General features: G+C 41.3%; 1 non-coding gene across 1 annotated transcript; it reads left to right on the top strand.

The window, feature by feature from the left end:
* Positions 1-15,605: 15,605 nt before the first annotated feature.
* trnae-cuc (transfer RNA glutamic acid (anticodon CUC)) lies at positions 15,606-15,677 on the top strand. The gene has a single exon. It is a non-coding gene; the product is annotated as a tRNA-Glu (tRNA).
* Positions 15,678-16,014: the final 337 nt, after the last annotated feature.

Below are 16,014 nucleotides of genomic sequence, written 5' to 3'. Positions count from 1 at the left end.
ATTTCTTAGGGAAGTAGCAACTCTCATTCCACTGCTTTCGCATTATTTTGAAACTACTATCAACTCTCACCACATCACTGTAGCATCACTTCTTCGGTTTGTAGCAACTCTCATTACATCACTTTAGCATCATTTTGAGATTCGTAGCAACTCTCACGACATTACTGTTGCATGATTTTGAGATTAGTAGCAACTCTCATTACATCACTGTAGCATCACTTCTTAGGTTCGTAGCAACTCTCACTACATCACTGTCGCATCATTTTGAGATTCGTAGCAACTCTCACGACATTACTGTAGCATGATTTTGAGATTAGTAGCAACTCTCATAACATCACTGTAGCATCACTTCTTAGGTTCGTAGCAACTCTCACTACATCACTGTCGCATCATTTTGAGATTCGTAGCAACTCTCACCACATCACTGTCGCATCATTTTGAGGTTCGTAGCAACTCTCACCACATCACTGTAGCATCACTTCTTAGGTTTGTAGCAACTCTCATTACATCACTTTAGCATCATTTTGAGGATAGTAGCAACTCTCACGACATTACTTTAGCATCGTTTTGAGATTCGTAGCAACTCTCATTACATCACTGTAGCATCATTTTGAGGTTCGGAGCAACTCTCACCACATCACTGTGGTATCATTTCTTAGGTAAATAGCAACCCTCATTACATCACTGTAGCATCATTTTGAGGTTCGTAGCAACTCTCACCACATCACTGTAGCATCATTTCTTAGGTAAATAGCAACCCTCATTACATCACTGTAGCATCATTTTGCGGTTCGTAGCAACTCTCACCACATCACTGTAGCATCATTTTGAGATTCGTCGCAACTCTCACCACATCACTGTAGCATCATTTCTTAGGTAAATAGCAACCCTCATTACATCACTGTAGCATCATTTTGAGTTTCGTAGCAACTCTCACCACATCACTGCAGCATCATTTCTTAGGTAAATAGCAACCCTCATTATATCACTGTAGTATCATTTTGCGGTTCGTATCAACTCTCACCACATCACTGTAGCATCATTTTGAGGTTCGTAGCAACTCTCACCACATCACTGTAGCATCATTTCTTAGGTAAATAGCAACCCTCATTACATCACTGTAGCATCATTTTGAGGTTCGTAGCAACTCTCACCACATCACTGTAGCATCATTTCTTAGGGAAGTTGCAACTGTAGCATTATTTTGAAATTACTATCAACTCTCACCACATCACTGTAGCATCACTTCTTAGGTTTGTAGCAACTCTCATTACATCACTTTAGAATCATTTCGAGGTTCGTAGCAACTCTCACGACATTACTGTACCATGATTTTGAGATTAGTAGCAACTCTCATTACATCACTGTAGCATCACTTCTTAGGTTCGTAGCAACTCTCACTACATCACTGTAGCATCATTTTGAGGTTCGTAGCAACTCTCACCACATCACTGTGGCATCATTTCTTCTGTAAATAGCAACCCTCATTACATCACTGTAGCATCATTTTGCGGTTCGTAGCAACTCTCACTACATCATTGTAGCATCATTTCTTGGGGAAGTAGCAACTCTCATTACACCGCTTTAGCATTATTTTGAAATTACTATCAACTCTCACCACATCACTGTAGCATCACTTCTTCGGTTTGTAGCAACTCTCATTACATCACTTTAGCATCATTTTGAGATTCGTAGCAACACTCACGACATTACTGTAGCATGATTTTGAGATTAGTAGCAACTCTCATTACATCACTGTAGCATCACTTCTTAGGTTCGTAGCTACTCTCACTACATCACTGTCGCATCATTTTGAGATTCGTAGCAACTCTCACCACATCACTGTCGCATCATTTTGAGATTCGTAGCAACTCTCACCACATCACTTTAGCATCATTTCTTAGGTAAATAGCAACCCTCATTACATCACTGTAGCATCATTTTGAGTTTCGTAGCAACTCTCACCACATCACTGTAGCATCATTTCTTAGGGAAGTTGCAACTGTAGCATTATTTTGAAATTACTATCAACTCTCACCACATCACTGTAGCATCACTTCTTAGGTTTGTAGCAACTCTCATTACATCACTTTAGAATCATTTCGAGGTTCGTAGCAAATCTCACGACATTACTGTACCATGATTTTGAGATTAGTAGCAACTCTCATTACATCACTGTAGCATCACTTCTTAGGTTCGTAGCAACTCTCACTACATCACTGTAGCATCATTTTGAGGTTCGTAGCAACTCTCACCACATCACTGTGGCATCATTTCTTAGGTAAATAGCAACCCTCATTTTATCACTGTAGCATCATTTTGCAGTTCGTAGCAACTCTCACTACATCATTGTAGCATCATTTCTTGGGGAAGTAGCAACTCTCATTACACCGCTTTAGCATCATTTTGAAATTACTATCAACTCTCACCACATCACTGTAGCATCACTTCTTCGGTTTGTAGCAACTCTCATTACATCACTTTAGCATCATTTTGAGATTCGTAGCAACACTCACGACATTACTGTAGCATGATTTTGAGATTAGTAGCAACTCTCATTACATAACTGTAGCATCACTTCTTAGGTTCGTAGCTACTCTCACTACATCACTGTCGCATCATTTTGAGATTCGTAGCAACTCTCACCACATCACTGTCGCATCATTTTGAGGTTCGTAGCAACTCTCACTACATCACTGTGGCATCATTTTGAGATTCGTAGCAACTCTCACCACATCACTGTAGCATCATTTTGAGGTTCGTTGCAACTCTCACCACATCACTGTCGCATCATTTCTTAGGTTTGTAGCAACTCTCATTATATCATTGTAGCATCATTTTGAAATTCGTAGCAACTCTCACCACATCACTGTAGCATCATTTCTTAGGTAAATAGCAACCCTCATTATATCACTGGAGCATCATTTTGCGGTTCGTAGCAACTCTCACTACATCACTGTAGCATCACTTCTTAGGTTTGTCGCAACTCTCATTACATCACTTGAGCATCATTTTGAAGATCGTAGCAACTCTCACCACATCACTGTTGCATCATTTTGAGGATAGTAGCAACTCTCACGACCTTACTTTAGCATCATTTTGAGATTCGTAGCAACTCTCATTACATCACTGTAGCATCATTTTGAGGTTCGTAGCAACTCTCACCACATCACTGTAGCATCATTTCTTAGGTAAATAGCAACCCTCATTACATCACTGTAGCATCATTTTGCAGTTCGTAGCAACTCTCACTACATCATTGTAGCATCATTTCTTGGGGAAGTAGCAACTCTCATTACACCGCTTTAGCATTATTTTGAAATTACTATCAACTCTCACCACATCACTGTAGCATCACTTCTTCGGTTTGTAGCAACTCTCATTACATCACTTTAGCATCATTTTGAGATTCGTAGCAACACTCACGACATTACTGTAGCATGATTTTGAGATTAGTAGCAACTCTCATTACATAACTGTAGCATCACTTCTTAGGTTCGTAGCTACTCTCACTACATCACTGTCGCATCATTTTGAGATTCGTAGCAACTCTCACCACATCACTGTCGCATCATTTTGAGGTTCGTAGCAACTCTCACTACATCACTGTGGCATCATTTTGAGATTCGTAGCAACTCTCACCACATCACTGTAGCATCATTTTGAGGTTCGTTGCAACTCTCACCACATCACTGTCGCATCATTTCTTAGGTTTGTAGCAACTCTCATTATATCATTGTAGCATCATTTTGAAATTCGTAGCAACTCTCACCACATCACTGTAGCATCATTTCTTAGGTAAATAGCAACCCTCATTATATCACTGGAGCATCATTTTGCGGTTCGTAGCAACTCTCACTACATCACTGTAGCATCACTTCTTAGGTTTGTCGCAACTCTCATTACATCACTTGAGCATCATTTTGAAGATAGTAGCAACTCTCACCACATCACTGTTGCATCATTTTGAGGATAGTAGCAACTCTCACGACCTTACTTTAGCATCATTTTGAGATTCGTAGCAACTCTCATTACATCACTGTAGCATCATTTTGAGGTTCGTAGCAACTCTCACCACATCACTGTAGCATCATTTCTTAGGTAAATAGCAACCCTCATTACATCACTGTAGCATCATTTTGAGGTTCGTAGCAACGCTCACGACATCACTGTCGCATCATTTCTTAGGGAAGTAGCAACTCTCATTCCACTGCTTTCGCATTATTTTGAAACTACTATCAACTCTCACCACATCACTGTAGCATCACTTCTTCGGTTTGTAGCAACTCTCATTACATCACTTTAGCATCATTTTGAGATTCGTAGCAACTCTCACGACATTACTGTTGCATGATTTTGAGATTAGTAGCAACTCTCATTACATCACTGTAGCATCACTTCTTAGGTTCGTAGCAACTCTCACTACATCACTGTCGCATCATTTTGAGATTCGTAGCAACTCTCACGACATTACTGTAGCATGATTTTGAGATTAGTAGCAACTCTCATAACATCACTGTAGCATCACTTCTTAGGTTCGTAGCAACTCTCACTACATCACTGTCGCATCATTTTGAGATTCGTAGCAACTCTCACCACATCACTGTCGCATCATTTTGAGGTTCGTAGCAACTCTCACCACATCACTGTAGCATCACTTCTTAGGTTTGTAGCAACTCTCATTACATCACTTTAGCATCATTTTGAGGATAGTAGCAACTCTCACGACATTACTTTAGCATCGTTTTGAGATTCGTAGCAACTCTCATTACATCACTGTAGCATCATTTTGAGGTTCGGAGCAACTCTCACCACATCACTGTGGTATCATTTCTTAGGTAAATAGCAACCCTCATTACATCACTGTAGCATCATTTTGAGGTTCGTAGCAACTCTCACCACATCACTGTAGCATCATTTCTTAGGTAAATAGCAACCCTCATTACATCACTGTCGCATCATTTTGCGGTTCGTAGCAACTCTCACCACATCACTGTAGCATCATTTTGAGATTCGTCGCAACTCTCACCACATCACTGTAGCATCATTTCTTAGGTAAATAGCAACCCTCATTACATCACTGTAGCATCATTTTGAGTTTCGTAGCAACTCTCACCACATCACTGCAGCATCATTTCTTAGGTAAATAGCAACCCTCATTATATCACTGTAGTATCATTTTGCGGTTCGTATCAACTCTCACCACATCACTGTAGCATCATTTTTTAGGTTCGTAGCAACTCTCACCACATCACTGTAGCATCATTTCTTAGGTAAATAGCAACCCTCATTACATCACTGTAGCATCATTTTGAGGTTCGTAGCAACTCTCACCACATCACTGTAGCATCATTTCTTAGGGAAGTTGCAACTGTAGCATTATTTTGAAATTACTATCAACTCTCACCACATCACTGTAGCATCACTTCTTAGGTTTGTAGCAACTCTCATTACATCACTTTAGAATCATTTCGAGGTTCGTAGCAACTCTCACGACATTACTGTACCATGATTTTGAGATTAGTAGCAACTCTCATTACATCACTGTAGCATCACTTCTTAGGTTCGTAGCAACTCTCACTACATCACTGTAGCATCATTTTGAGGTTCGTAGCAACTCTCACCACATCACTGTGGCATCATTTCTTTGGTAAATAGCAACCCTCATTACATCACTGTAGCATCATTTTGCGGTTCGTAGCAACTCTCACTACATCATTGTAGCATCATTTCTTGGGGAAGTAGCAACTCTCATTACACCGCTTTAGCATTATTTTGAAATTACTATCAACTCTCACCACATCACTGTAGCATCACTTCTTCGGTTTGTAGCAACTCTCATTACATCACTTTAGCATCATTTTGAGATTCGTAGCAACACTCACGACATTACTGTAGCATGATTTTGAGATTAGTAGCAACTCTCATTACATCACTGTAGCATCACTTCTTAGGTTCGTAGCTACTCTCACTACATCACTGTCGCATCATTTTGAGATTCGTAGCAACTCTCACCACATCACTGTCGCATCATTTTGAGGTTCGAAGCAACTCTCACTACATCACTGTGGCATCATTTTGAGATTCGTAGCAACTCTCACCACATCACTGTAGCATCATTTTGAGGTTCGTTGCAACTCTCACCACATCACTGTCGCATCATTTCTTAGGTTTGTAGCAACTCTCATTACATCACTGTAGCATCATTTTGAGGTTTGTAGCAACTCTCACCACATCACTGTAGCATCATTTCTTAGGTAAATAGCAACCCTTATTATATCACTGTAGCATCATTTTGCAGTTCGTAGCAACTCTCACGACATCACTGTAGCATCACTTCTTAGGTTTGTCGCAACTCTCATTACATCACTTTAGCATCATTTTGAGGATCGTAGCAACTCTCACTACATCACTGTCGCATCATTTTGAGATTCGTAGCAACTGTCACCACATCACTGTAGCATCATTTCTTAGGGAAATAGCAACTCTCATTACACCGCTTTAGCATTATTTTGAAATTACTATCAACTCTCACCACATCACTGTAGCATCACTTCTTAGGTTTGTAGCAACTCTCATTACATCACTTTAGCATCATTTTGAGGATCGTAGCAACTCTCACTACATCACTGTCGCATCATTTTGAGATTCGTAGCAACTCTCACTACATCACTGTAGCATGATTTTGAGGTTCGTCGCAACTCTCACCACATCACTGTCAGCATCATTTTGAGATTAGTATCAACTCTCACTACATCACTGCCACCTCATTTTAAGGATCATAGCAACTCTCACTTCATCACTGTTGCATCATTTTGAGGATAGTCGCAACTCTCGCGACATTACTGTAGTATCATTTTGAGATTCGTAGCAACTCTCATTACATCACTGTAGCATCATTTTTAGGTTCGTAGCAACTCTCACCACATCACTCTAGCATCATTTCTTAGGTAAGTAGCAACTCTCATTACATCACTTTAGCATGATTTTGAAAGAACTATCAACTCTCACCACATCACTCTAGCATCATTTCTTAGGTAAGTAGCAACTCTCATTACATCACTTTAGCATGATTTTGAAATTACTATCAACTTTCATTACATCACTGGAGCATCATTTTGAGGTTCGTAGCAACTCTCACCACATCACTGTAGCATCATTTCTTAGGTAAGTAGCAACTCTCATTACATCACTGTAGCATCATTTTGAGGATCGTAGCAACTCTCACCACATCACTGTCAGCATCATTTTGAGGTAAGTAGCAACTCTCACGACATTACTGTAGCATCATTTTGAGATTAGTAGCAACTCTCATTACATCACTGTAGCATCACTTCTTAGGTTCGTAGCAACTCTCACTACATCACTGTCGCATCATTTTGAGATTCGTAGCAACTCTCACCACATCACTGTAGCATCATTTTGAGGTTCGTAGCAACTCTCACCACATCACTGTTGCATCATTTTGAAGTTCGTAGCAACTCTCACCACATCACTGTTGCATCATTTTGAGCTTCGTAGCAACTCTCACCACATCACTGTAGCATCATTTCTTAGGTAAGTAACAACTCTCATAACATCACTGTAGCATCTTTTTGAGATTCGTAGCAACTCTCACCACATCACTGTTGCATCATTTCTTAGGTAAATAGCAACCCTCATTACATCACTGTAGCATCATTTTGAGGTTCGTAGCAACTCTCACCACATCACTGTAGCATCATTTCTTAGGGAAGTAGCAACTCTCACGACATTACTGTACCATGATTTTGAGATTAGTAGCAACTCTCATTACATCACTGTAGCATCATTTTGAGGTTCGTAGCAACTCTCACCACATCACTGTAGCATCATTTCTTAGGTAAGTAGCAACTTTCACCACATCACTGTAGCATCATTTTGAGGATCGTAGCAACTCTCATTACATCACTGTAGCATCATTTCTTAGGTTAGTAGCAACTACCATGACATCACTATAGCATCATTTTGAGGTTTGGAGCAACTATCACTACATCACTGTAGCATCATTTCGAGGTTTGGAGCAACTCTCACTACATTACTGGAAGCTTCAGTTTGAGCATCGTAGCAATTCTCACCACATCACTGTAGCATCATTTCTTCGGTTAGAAGCAACTCTCATGACATCACTTTCGCATGATTTTGAAATTACTATCAACTCTCACCACAAAACTGTCAGCATAATTTCTTAGGTTAGTAGCAACTGTCATAACATCACTGTAGCATCATTTTGAGGATCGTAGCAACTCTCACCACATCACTGTCAGAATCATTTTGAGATTAGTATCTACTCTCACTACGTCATTGTCGCATCATTTTGAGGTTCGTAGCAACTATCACCACATCACTGAAGCATAATTTCTTAGGTAAGTAGCAACTCTCATTACATCACTTTAGCATGATTTTGAAATTACTATCAACTCTCAGCACATGACTGTAGCATTATTTCTTAGGTTTTAGCAACTCTCATTACATCACTCTAGCATCATTCGGACATTTGTAGCAACTCTCATTACATCACTGTCGCATCATTTTGAGGATAGTCGCAACTCTCACGACATTACTGTAGCATCATTTTGAGGTTCGTAGCAACTCTCACCACATCACTGTAGCATCATTTCTTAGGTAAGTAGCAACTCTCACCACATCACTGTAGCATCATTTTGAGGATCGTTGCAACTCTCATTACATCACTGTAGCATCATTTTGAGGTTTTTAGCAACTCTCAATACATCACTTTCAGCATCATTTTGAGGTTAGTAGCAACTCTCATTACATCACTGTCGCATCATTTTGAGATCATTAGCAATTCTTCCGACATCACTGTCGCATTATTTTGAGGTTATTAGCAACTCTTACTACATCACTGTCGCATTATTTTGAGTTTATTAGTAACTATCACTACATCACTGTAAGCATCATTTTGAGGTTATTAGCAACTCTTACTACATTACTGTCCGCATCATTTTTAGGTTACTCGAAACTCTAACAACATGACTGTCAACATCAATTTGAGGTTATTCGAAACCTTCACTACATTACTTTTAGCATCTTTTTTAGTTCATTAGCAATTCTTACGACATCACTGTCGCATCATTTTGAGATCATTAGCAATTCTTCTGAAATCACTGTCGCATTGTTTTGAGGTTATTAGCAACTCTTACTACATTACTTTCCGCATCATTTTTAGGTTACTCGAAACTCTAACAACATGACTGTCAACATCACTTTGAGGTTATTCGAAACTTTCACTACATGACGGTTAGCATCATTTTGAGTACATTAGCAATTCTTACTCCATTACTGTCGCATCATTTTGAGATCTTTAGCAATTCTTCAGACATCACTGTCGCATTTTTTTGAGGTTCGTAGCAACTCTTTCTACATGACATTCAGCATCACTTTGAGGTTTTTCATAACACTTGCTACATTACTGTTAGCATCATTTTGAGTTTATTAGCAATTCTTCTGACATCACTGTCGCATTATTTTGAGGTTAGTAGCAACTCTTACTACCTGACTGTCAGCATCATTTTGAGGGAGTTCGAAACACTTACTACATTACTGTAAGCATCACTGAGTTTATTAGCAACTATCACTACATTACTGTTAGCATCATTTTGAATTTATTAGCAATTCTTCCGACATCACTGTCGCATTATTTTGAGGTTATTAGCAAATCTTACTACATTACTGTCAGCATCATTTTTAGGTTACTCGCAACTCTAACCACATGACTGTCAGCATCACTTTGAGGTTATTCGAAACTTTCACTACATTACTGTTAGCATCATGTTGAGTTCATTAGCAATTATCACTACACTACACTACATTACACTTTTGTGGTTCGTAGCAACACTTACAGCATTACTGTAAGCATCACTGAGTTTATTAGCAACTATCACTACATTACTGTTAGTATCATTTTGAGTAAATTCGCAATTCTTACGACATCACTGTTGCATCATTTTGGGATCATTAGCAATTCTTACGACATCACTGTCGCATTATTTTGAGGTTCCTAGCAACTCTTACTACATGAATATCAGCATCACTTTGAGGTTATTCGAAACCTTCACTACATTACTTTTAGCATCATTTTGAGTTCATTAGCAATTCTTACGACATCACTGTCGCATCATTTTGAGATCATTAGCAATTCTTCTGAAATCACTGTTGCATAGTTTTGAGGTTCGTAGCAACTCTTACTACATGACATTCAGCATCACTTTGAGGTTTTTCATAACACTTGCTACATTACTGTTCGCATCATTTTGAGTTTATTAGCAATTCTTCTGACATCACTGTCGCATTATTTTGAGGTTAGTAGCAACTCTTACTACCTGACTGTCAGCATCATTTTGAGGGAGTTCGAAACACTACATTACTTTAAGCATCACTGAGTTTATTAGCAACTCTCACGACATTACTTTGAGCATCATTTTGAGTTCATTAGCAATTCTTACCACATGACTGTCAGCATCACTTTGAGGTTATTCGAAACCTTCACATTACTGTCGGCATCATTTTTAGATCATTAGCAATTCTTCCGACATCACTGTCGCATTATTTTGAGGTTCGTAGCAAGACTTACTACATTACTGTAAGCATCATTTTGAGTTCATTAGCAATTCTTACTACATCACTGTCGCATTATTTTGAGGTTCGTAGTGTGGCAAGGCGAGCAGTGGGGAACAGTTGCCGACAACGCCACCTGGGGGCTTTCACCCCAGGATATAAACAAAATTTCAAAATGACCAGGCTTCAATTTGAACAAAGGCACACAGTTCGAGAGATACAACAGGAAAGGATCGTTATTTCCAATTATAAAATACTTTTATTAGAAAAATAGTTTAAAATGAGCAACAGACTAAATGAATACCAATGGATATAATAAGGAGTGCAAGAGGAATTACCGAAAGGAAAAGGGGACAGGACTTGGGCTTACCACGACAGCGGTAACGAAAAGGGGAGGGATCCAAAAAAGCTACACTGCGCCCGTGACACAGCAAACCAAAAAAACATGAATAAGGAACCACCACCAGGGGGACCGCTGCCGCTCTGGGCCCTCAACACCTGTCAAAGAAAAGAAAAGAACACCATCAAAAACATGAAATCAAGGCAACCCTCACACACGAACCAAATATAGCTACCCCAAATAACCCAACAGAAACTGTTTTAAATCCAAATGATCAAAATGGGGAGCAAAAGGCAATAATAATAATAATAATAATAATAATAATAAGGGTTCTAAACAATAAATCAAATGTAACCCACAAAAACTAACAGTAATAGTTCAAAGAAAGAAATAACAAATAGAAAAGGAATAAACTCAAGTAATTAAGGAAATGTCTGCCCCTCTTATAAAAACCAGTCTCCAAGGGGGATGGCTCAGCGCCGATGAGGGTCGGGATGCCCTCTCTTGGCCCACGTTGAGGCTCTTATAAAGGCTGTAGTGCACGGCTTTAACCGCCGTTACTGGGAGCAGCGTCCGTTATGAGCCGAATCAGCAATCGTATAATTTTGAGATCATGAGCAATTCTTCTGACATCACTGTCGCATTATTTTAAGGTTCGTAGCAACTCTTACTACATGACTGTCAGCATCATTTTGAGGGAGTTCGAAACACTTACTACATTACTGTAAGCATCACTGAGTTTATTAGCAACTATCACTACATTACTGTTAGCATCATTTTGACTCCATGAGCAATTCTTACTACATCACTGTCGCATCATTTTTAGGTTCGTAGCAACTCTTTCTGCATGACTGTAGCATCATTTTGAGGGAGTTCGAAACTTTCACAACATTACTGTAAGCATAAACATTTCCTACCGGAGAGCAGAATCGTGGCGTCAGACGAGGCAGGAGGAGGAAGCCCGCAGCCCAGACTACACAAACGATGGCCGGAAGAGGATAATCAGAACACCACAGATCATCGGCAGCTTGATATGAAAGGCAGACAACTACGCGTCTTACCCACAGAAAGCGCACCACGCACACACCGGCCCAAGGGAGACAGCCCAGCTCCCGGTAACACCACACCGCCGGACGGAGCAAAACTGGAGTAAACAGGGGGCCCATGACACAGAATAATGGAGCAGAGCAAGCATGCATACCTTTGTTTGTAACCGATCTGCTGACCAGCGAGACGCCACCACGCACGGCTGTCGGCTCCGTAAAGGAGGGAGAGGAAGTGGAAAGGACGGAGAAGGGTCGGACCAGGTCTACTGCTAGGTGACCACTCACTATCGTCTGCCACACTGCCCCTCACGGTGGGGAGTGTAGCGCTATCCTGCCAAAGTACATTTGTTTCATTCTTTTGCTCTTGCACTTTAATTAAAATGGACTTGACTTGAGAATGTTTTGTTTCAAAATATAGATGAATTAGCAGATTTATAGGTAGCATGAGTATGAAGTTGCACTTGCACCCGGTGGGAAAATGTCCTCTGCATTTGACTCTAACTATGTAGGAGCAGTGGTAGCAGTGTCAGCCTGGGGGCTTGGTCAAGATCAATGACAGGAGTAGCAGACAGGTAATATCCATAGCATGCTTGTTGTTTGAGAGGAGTAAGGGTACACTGTTGGTCTCTCACCTGATGCGCTGTCATCAGCACAAATGATCTGTTCCTAAACATCAAAATCTACCATCCCCCCTGATTTTTTTTTACAACTCGAGTACTGGTTAACACTTTAGAAAGCCTTCATTCAGAGCTGTGAAGAACCTTGAACCTGATATCCCAGACATCAAAGTGGGCCACTAACCACTGACCCTGAGATCAAAGTGAGCGCTCTGATCTCAGAGGTCTGGAATATTTCCCATCCCATGGCCCTTCAAATAAGACCCCTGTGTCACTGTCTCAAAGTTTTCAACCGTATTTGTTTGTTAAATTAAAACCAGACGACCACTGTGGTCCTTTTTACACGGTAAGTAAAGCACAGATGCCCTGGTGGACCTGTTTGCACCCTGGACTTTGAATCCAGTGACCTGAGTCCAAGTCTCAGTTCCAGCAGGTTTCCTGCAGCCTTCAGCAGAGCTGCCATGTTTCTCTGTAGAGAACTAAGTGATGCTCTCAGCAGGTTGAGGGCACCACCAACAAGTGAGGTATGAACCTCTGACTTCCTTCTTGTCAAACAGGAAACTCCTAGTACCTCATTTGAGTAAAGTACCTCATATTCCTGACATCCAAGTAGTAGTGAAGTGGAGGAAGAAGGTAGGAGATCTCCAACAGGATTTTTCTTTCCTCTGTCCTCCTTGATCTCATGGATCACCACAGTCAAGGGGAGACCCAAGCTCCCGGATGGATCTGGCACTCAGGAACTGCTGAGTTTTCCAGTGGACTTTGTTCCATCCATGGTTCAGGAACAGGACTCCTCCTGGTTAACCTGGTATCTTTCCACCCAACTGTGGGTTCTTGGAGAATTTTTCATGTCATGTCAAGAAATCAGGCTGGTGGGTTTTTCAATGAGAGAAATTCTGGTAACTTAATTAAGTGGCATATTTGTTGAAGCAGTAATTAACTTATAAATTAAGGAAGGCCTGGCCAGTCTTTGCTCCCAGGTCATACGATGGAGTTAGAAAGTCCTGAATCAATCTGGAGTTCCATGATTTCCTTGTGGTTCATGATCCTTTTGACAATGTAGTCTGGAACAAGAGCAAGATGAACCTCCAAATAGCAACAGGTTGATTGCAGGTGATGTCAAGTGGTATTTAGAGGAGCCTCCTCCTTGTGTTTGGTTCCATGGTGGAAGGGTGAGAACTCTGGATCCAGTGATCCCAGTTCAAGTCTTGGTGGGACCTTCCTGTCTGGAATGTGTCCCATGTAACAAACTGATCAAGAGATGTTACGTGGTTCTAATGTTCTGGTTCATTTCTTGTCCTTTAGAAAAATGAAAATCATTTCTTACTGCCATGAACTCAACTCTGCCCTATGTCACTGTCTAAAAATCATCCTTTTTTTTTTGAAAAAATCAGGGTAGGTTTGTCAGACTTTGTCAGACCTTTCCCCAAATTATCATTTGTTTGTGGAAATTAGATCCAGAAAACCACTGCAGTCACTCATACATGATTAGTGCCATACTTTGTCTCACACGTTTCATCTTTGATGGTTCCATGGTGGAATGGTGAGCACTCTGGACTGTGAATCCAGTGATCCCAGTTCAAACCTCAGTGGGGCCTCCAGCAGGTCTCTGACAGGTGTTGATAGAGGAGTTGTGGCTGCTGACTACAGTGGAAGACACCATCACCCATGATGTTTCGAAGCTCTCAGCTCCTTCAGTCACATGACTGGGTCATCCTGATTGGATGACATGGACCCACCTGATCCATGTCAGCCTTGTTGGAGCAAAAAAGGTGGATCAGAGGAATCAGTGGATCAAGACTCAGGTGGCAGATGAAGAATCTCTGTATTCACAATGGAGTCAGAGAAATCTTCCAACGTGAGAGAACGTGACAGACCATTTTATACTGAAGACAGGCTGTGTGTGTGTGTGTGTGTGTGTGTGTGTGTGTGTGTGTGTGTCCCTACTGACTGGAAACTGAATAATAACCAGACTGACTTTTGTCATGGACCAAGTCTGGTTGAGTCACTAAATTCATAACTGAAGTGATTATTTAATTAATAAACAGAACATTTGTCTAAAGTCATGATCAAATTCATGTAAAATCTGAGCAACGAGGGTTTGAAAATGTTCCAATGAGCCAAACCAATGTTGACAGTTAAAAGAAGCCAATGTGGGAGGATTCTTTCTGTCTCAGCAGTAAAGACCAATCCCACAGCTCACGTGAAGCATCAGGTCCTCTGTGAGAGGTGGGAATCCAACCAGGGACCTTTAGATCCACACCAATCTTCCCTGACCTCATAGAAACTGGAACCTTTCAACAAATAAATTCAAATTCAACTTAGCAGCAACTCTAGAAATGTTGCTAACTTGCTAATTCCTGTTAGCTCCAGATCAGACAATGCAGGCTCACCTTCACGCTTGGTTGTACGACCGCCACCAGTTGAAGCTTCTCTGGTTCAACAAACTCTGGGGACTCAAGACACAAGTCAGCACCGGTGCAGGTCCAGATCCAGATGTTAGCTGAGGGGGACAATGGCTTAAGGGAGCTCCAGGGAGTTGGTTTGAACTGGTCCCTCATCTCTGTGAGTAGAAACCATCTGAGGTGGAGGGGGAAGGTCTGCTTTGACCTCCTGATCTCCCAGTAAAGCCAGTATAGATGTTGAGCTTGGAGGAGTTGATGGCCTCCTTCGTCTTCTTGTTGGAGATGTTTGCTAAACTCAGCACCACCACAGATCAGAGGAACGTCCACTTGTCAGCTGGACACTGGAGTTTCTAGTGACCTGCAGGATCTTAGTTGTGGTGGCAGCAGGCCTGTTCCAAGAGCTTTGCTCACATTCCTGATCAGGCTCCATAATGGTTCTGGACCACTGAGTGATAGAAGCTGATCCTGCGGGTGGACTGTCTTTAGGGGGCTGAGGTGTCTGGTGGTCTTGGTGGACCCTCTGCATCTCAAGCTGAGACCACAGAGTCCTGTGTTCTTGAGTCATTGTCTATAGTCTCTGTTGTTGGAGAGCTCAGTGTGGTCCCTGATGGTCTAGTGGCTAGGATTCGGCGCTCTCACCGCCGCGGCCCGGGTTCGATTCCCGGTCAGGGAATGAGTTATTTAGAGGTTGAGGGAGAGGTGATCAGGTGGTCCACATGATGGTGGAGGTGATGAACTGTGAGTCCATCATGGCTCCACTCTCACCCCCATTGTAGTGTTCTTGGTTCACTCTACCATGGCCCCATGTTGAAGGGTGACTGTCTCATTCAGGTTCAACCCTTAGTTAGACTCTATTAAGTCACTGACTCCTGCAAGGACAAACTGTAATCCTCCTTAGTAGCTTTGGCTCCTTGCAGCACAGAAAGTCCATTCACTGATGTAGGAACTGGAAAACTTAGAGCTCCAGTCCTCAGTTCCTTGCACCAAAGAAAGGAGGGAAATGCAATCAA

The sequence above is a fragment of the Aulostomus chinensis genome, chromosome 1 (genome assembly GCF_037954235.1).
Source record: "Aulostomus chinensis isolate RoL2024-O1b breed Wild chromosome 1, RoL_Achi_v1.0, whole genome shotgun sequence".
Classification (NCBI taxonomy): Eukaryota; Metazoa; Chordata; class Actinopteri; order Syngnathiformes; family Aulostomidae; genus Aulostomus; species Aulostomus chinensis.
This window is presented reverse-complemented; position numbering and strand designations above follow the sequence as displayed.